The sequence below is a fragment of the Lupinus angustifolius genome, chromosome LG05 (assembly GCF_001865875.1).
Source record: "Lupinus angustifolius cultivar Tanjil chromosome LG05, LupAngTanjil_v1.0, whole genome shotgun sequence".
Lineage (NCBI taxonomy): Eukaryota > Viridiplantae > Streptophyta > Magnoliopsida > Fabales > Fabaceae > Lupinus > Lupinus angustifolius.
This window is the reverse complement of record NC_032013.1, coordinates 10,371,047-10,377,374: the sequence shown is the minus strand read 5'-3', so window position 1 is coordinate 10,377,374 and position 6,328 is coordinate 10,371,047.

The following is a 6,328-nucleotide window of genomic DNA, read 5'->3' as shown; positions in this document are numbered from 1 at the left end:
CCCTCACTTTTCTACACCTATACGCACCCCTAATTTTTATACTTTCATTACACTGGCCACCCTTGCATAAAAAATAAGTGTAATTTTTGAACAAAAAATGTTATAAATGCAATTAAGTTAAACAAAACATGGTATACCATGGACACAAGTCCAAATAATATATGAGTCGATACTTCTTTATTATTTTTGATTCGTTACGATATAGTATAAGAGCGATTTAAACAATATCTCTTTAAAATTGTTGATGCATTTTGTAACAAAAAATAATAAAGATACATTGATTTGTATATTATTTGGATGTTTCCTCACAGTATACTATGTTTCCAACACTTATTTCTCATGCAATGGTGGTCAGTATAATGAAAGTAGTATAAAAATTAGGGGAGGTTTATGTAGGTGTAAAAAAGTGAGAGGTGATTTATGTAATTTCACTAAAACTCAGGGGGTGTCAGTATAATTAACTCTACATTTTACTTATGAAAAATATACTTCAGTTGATAAAAAAAGTTTAAATTAGTGTGAGGAACTTTCTTATATCTAATATTTCTTATTTAGTTTTCTTATAATTTTTTATTGGAAATATAATTTTAAAATATTTTGAAATTCAAATCACCTTATCAACATTCCTTTATGTGAAAATTGGAAATATCTTCATTTTTCTTTCTTAAGTTTTGGTATGCTTTGTTATATTTAATTTTGAAATTTTTATTGGAAATAAGTTTGCTTAATTAATTTTGGAAAATTCTTTGGTCTGTGACATACATATTTCATGTTTTATTTCTTTTAATCATAAAACCATCTTACTCTTTTTTTTCCGTAGTTTTCTGTACATATTGTTTTTGAAAAAATATTATCTTATATCTTCTTAATGTAAATTGGTATAAGAAAGAGAGATAGAATGAGAAGTGGGCATCACCCACTTCCCTCAGCTCAATGAATTTTGCTCATTTTGAAGATTCGATCATTCACATTGAAGTCTTATCAGTTAAGAATAATATATCAAAATTTTAGTTCGATCCAAAGGTGAACGAATGAGACTTGATCATTTAACCAAGTTTTAATAATGTATTGTTAGAGAATTGTATGCTAAAACAGAATAAGAGAGAAGAGTATTCAATTCACCAAAGATTCATTCATATTGCAGAGTTTTACAAAGCCTTCCTCTTATAGCAAGAGTCATAACAGAATTAACAGAATTTTAAAACTATCAAACCAGAAATAGAAAGTATTGTTAACAACCAACTAAAAGGCTTGGGTTATTGGGCTTTCTTCAACACTCCCCCTTAAGCCAAGCTACCAAGGTTTTTCATGCCTATCCTCTTCCTTAACTCTTCAAATCTGTTAACCTTTAGAGCTTTGGTGAATCCATCTGCAAACTGAGATTCAGTGTTGCAATACACAACCTTTAACTTCTCCTTGTTCACTAGATCTCTAAGGTAATGAAACCTTATTTCTATGTGTTTGCTCCTTCCATGACTTACTGGATTTTTTGCTAAACTGATTGCTGAGATGTTATCTATGTTAAGCTGTAGTGGAGTCCTCACTCTGATTTCCATCTCCTTTAATAGTTCTTCAAGCCAGACAGCTTGACATGCTGCATAGCTTCCAGAAATATACTCTGCTTCACAACTTGACAATGCAATTACAGGTTGTTTCTTGGAGCACCAAGAGATAGGTGCATTGTTCAACATTAATATGTACCCGGATGTGCTTTTCCTCTCCACTAAATCTCCACCATAGTCAGCATCAACAAACCCAATCACCTCTAATTCAGTTTTCTTTCTTCCAATTGGGAACAAGATTCCATAATCAGATGTACCTTGTACATATCTTAACACCTTTTTGACTGCTTGCATATGTGACTCTTTAGGACCACACATGAATCTACTTACAAGTCCAACACTATAGGATAAATCAGGTCTGCTATTGCACAGGAACCTTAATGACCCTATAATCTGTTTGTACAGAGTTTCATCAATTGCCTTACCACCTTCGTCTGTTGTTAGTTTTGCATTAGCTTATACTAGAGTGGTTACTGAGTTGCAAGAGGTCATGTTGAATCTCTGTAGCAATTCCCTAGCATACTTCTTTTGGTGCATTAATAAGCCATTAGTGGTTTGAGTGAATTCCATGCCAAGAAAGTAGCTGAGTTTATCCAAATCTGTCATCTCAAATTCTGCCTCCATCATTTTCTTGAATTCATCAATTTCTTTGGAGTTTGATCCAATGATGAGTAGATCATCCACATAGAGGCAAATTATCATTAGATCTCCATTTCTCCCCTTCTTTACATACACTCCATGTTCTGCTGCACATTTTGTAAAGTTGAGTTTGAAAAGAAAAGAGTCTATCCTCTTGTTCCAAGCTCTTGGGGCTTGCTTCAACCCATACAAGGCCTTTCTTAGTTTGTATACCTGGTGCTCCTTTCCCTTTGTTATGAACCCATGTGATTGTTGGACATAGACTTCTTCTAACAAGGGGCCATGAAGGAAAGCTGACTTTACATCAAGTTGAAACAGTTCCCAACCTTTTGCACATGCTATTCCTACTACCATCCTTATAGTTTCAATTCGTGCCACTGGTGCAAATACCTCTGAGTAGTCCACTCCTTCTCTTTGTAGGAATCCTTTGGCTACCAATCTAGCTTTATGCTTAGAGATGGAGCCATCAGGATTGAATTTTTGCTTGAACACCCATTTTACTCCTATCTGATGCTTTCCTTCTGGAAGATCCATCAAGTTCTAGGTTTGATTCTTCTCAATGGATCTGAGTTCTTCAGCCATTGCTTTCTTCCAAACTGAGTCTTCCAGAGCTTCTTCTTCACTTATTGGTTCTGCCTCAACCATCAGAGCTAGATGAATTAAGTCACCTTCCTCATCAATCTGACTATCATGGAGTAACTCATAATCATTGAATCTGTTAGGTAGTGTTCTTACCCTTTGAGATCTCTGGCTGATGTTTGCACCACTGTCACAGGTCATCACACTTTCCCTTTCTGAGACAATATCTTCATCACTCATCTCAGGAATGAGTCTTCTCAAGCTAGTGGTCATTTCTTTCCAGTTCCAGCTTTCATTTTCCAAGACAATCACATCCCTGCTTATTTGTACCCTGTCTTCAATAGGATCATATAGTTTGTATGCACCAGTTGGATGATATCCAATGAGCACCATTGATGTTGACTTGTCTTGGAGCTTTGTTCTCCTTTGATCGGGTATGTGTTTGTATGCTAGTGACCCAAACACCTTGAAGTGGCTTACTCTAGGCTTCTGGCCAGTCCAGGTTTCAATTGGAACTTTGTTTTCTAGCCTCTTAGTTGGACTTCTGTTGAGTATATATATTGAGGTTGATGCAGCTTCACCCTAGAATTTTTGTGGTAAGCCTTTCAACTTTATCAAACTTCTAGTCATGTTCAATATTGTCCTGTTTCTCCTCTCTGCTAGACCATTATGTTGTGGAGTATATGGAGCAGTGATGTCATGCCTAATGCCATTCTTGATGCAGTATGATTCAAGTGTATTAGAAGTGTACTCACCTCCACCATCAGTTCTAAGAATCTTTAGCAATTTTCCATTTTCCCTCTCAACTGCAACCTTGAATCTTAAGACGACTTCAAATGCTTCACTCTTCAATTTGAGTACATACAACCAAATCATTCTGCTGAATTCATCAACAAATGTAATGAAGTATCTGTTTCCACCTAATGATGGTTCTTCAAAAGGGACACAAATGTCTGAATGCACCACACCTAGGACTTCTTTGGCCCTCATGCTCAACTCAGTTTTGAAAGGTCTCCTTGTTTGCTTGCCAGCCAAACATACTTCACACCTTTTCTTTGGTACTTCAGTGAGGACTTTAGTGGGGGGAAGACCAACTACCATGTTTGTTGATCCAAGCTTGTTTAGACTTTTGAAATTCAAGTGGCCATATCTATTGTGCCATAACCAACTCTCCTCTGTAATTTCCATGGCTGCAAGACATTGCTCCTCAGCAACCTTGATATTCACTTGAAATGTCATGTTTTTGCTTAGATTGCTTCTTAGGATTAGTCTTTTTCCACCATCATAGATCTCACGGTGACCATCTTTCATTGTTGCAGAGAATCCTTTCTGTACCAATTGCCCAATGCTCAAAAGGTTGCACTTTAGTCCAGGAATGAACAATACATCAGTGATCAATGCATTTGATCCATTCTTTCTTACAATTACTACATCACCAGTGCCTTCTACCTTTAGTGTGTTGTTATCTGCAAACCTGACTTTGCTTTTCCTGCTTGGATTGAAGTCAGCGAGCCATTCCTTATGACTTGTCATATGGTTTGAGCATCCTGAGTCAAGATACCATGACTCATCATTGTGATCATCAGAGTTGGTTACCATAAGAGTTAGTGGTTCTCCTTCTGGTTCTTCTTGTGCTTTGTAGGCTTCCTTCTCATACTGATTATTCTTCTTTTCATCAGTGCATTCATATGAGTAGTGTCCAGTTTTATGACACTTGAAGCATTCCACACTCCTTTTGTCAAATTTCTTGTATCTTTGATTCTTCCTTGGCCATCTTCTTTTGTCTACTGGTTCTGGCCAATCAAGTTCATTCTTGTTCTTCTTTCCCTTCAATCTTCTGTTCTTTCTTATTTCCTCATCTCTATAATGAGTTGCCTTCAAGGCTTGTTCATGATTTTTGTTGGGATTTCTTTCCAACAATCTCATTTCATGAGCTTCTAAGGAGCTCTGAAGCTCTTCAACCTTCATGCTTGACACATCTTTTGATTCCTCTATAGCTACTACTATGAAATCAAACTTTTGTGGTAAGGATCTTATGATCTTTTCAATAATCATGAGATTTGTTACCACTTCTCCACACCCCTTCATCTGGTTAGTGATTGTGAACACCTTTGTGAAGTAATCACCAACTTCTCCACACCCTTTCATCTGGTAAGTTGTAGTCCTTAATAGAACTACCAAGAAAGCCATGAAAAGGACAAGGAACAATAGTGCAAATCTCTTGATCCTTAAGCTCATGTTCATAATTATGTTTCCAATGATTTCCATAAGTTGCAGAGTGTGAACACTCATTTTTGTCCGGCCCAGAAAAAGCTCAATTCGTTTCCAAATAATAATTTTTCCATTTCAAGGAAATACAAATAAAGTCTAAGCCCTAAAAATAAAAAAAAATAAAAAAAAACAGTTTTTCAAAAAAATTATAGTTTGGGCCACCATAGGCCCACATGTCATCTTCCAAAACAAAAAAGAATGAAAAATAATTATAAATGTTTTTATTTTTTTATTTTTTATTTTATTTTGGCTTTCCATAAATAGAAGATGGTGAAAGATATTTTTAAAAAAAAAAAAATATTTTCATAATTTTTTAGCAATTAAATAGAATATCACACTTAAAATCATAATGGGATAAAAAATTATTATTTTTCGAATTTCAAAAAAAAAAATAATAAGAAATATATAATTATCTTTCTCCTTAAATACTTATTTTCGGATAAAACAAAAAAATAATAAAAAAATAAAAGATTTTTTAATCCAATCTAATAAGGAAATATTTTTCAAATTTTTTTTAAATTTGAATTTCAGATTTGAAATTCAAATTTCGGATTTGAAATTCAAATTTCAAATTTTGAAATTAATTTTTTTCAGATAGCATTATTAATAGGGAATCAAATCAGGCTCGGAATCAAATCAGGCTAATTAAGGTTATTAATTATATTATTTGATTTGTAATAAAATTGAAAGCATAGAGATTCTTGGCATTTTTAGGGTGAAAATTTTTCCTATAAATAAAGGTTTAGGGAGAAGAGAAAGGGGACTGAAAAAAACCTTGCAAAAATATCCATACAAGCTCAAAAAAAGTGTTCTGCGAAAAAAGAAAAAAATAATAAACATTTCTGCGAGATCCAATCCCATGTGGGTGACCTCATTGCCTATCCGTGCGTCCCTGACCCATAGCCGTCGGATCTGCATACCTTTCTTGCATCTGGGTTGACCAGGAAGGCCAGCCAATCCGTGCACGAAAAGTGGCACGGCCTTGGTGCACCTCGCCACACTGTATCACGCTCCCAGAAGAAGACGCGATCCGGTGTAGACGCGCACACCGCGTTTTCCTGCACCTTCGTTCATCCAGCGCCTCGCAGGGTGCCACGTGGGCTGGTCCCCTTCACGTCCAGATCCACCAATCACGGGACGAAACGCGTCCCGGTCTTGCTACGCCACACCGCACCAGATCCCTTCCAGGAGAGTTTGGGTTCCACGCACGCGTGCCCATTATTCCATCCGTGAGCCCATCCTATCATCCAGTCTTCTCACGCCACGTGTCAGGGCTA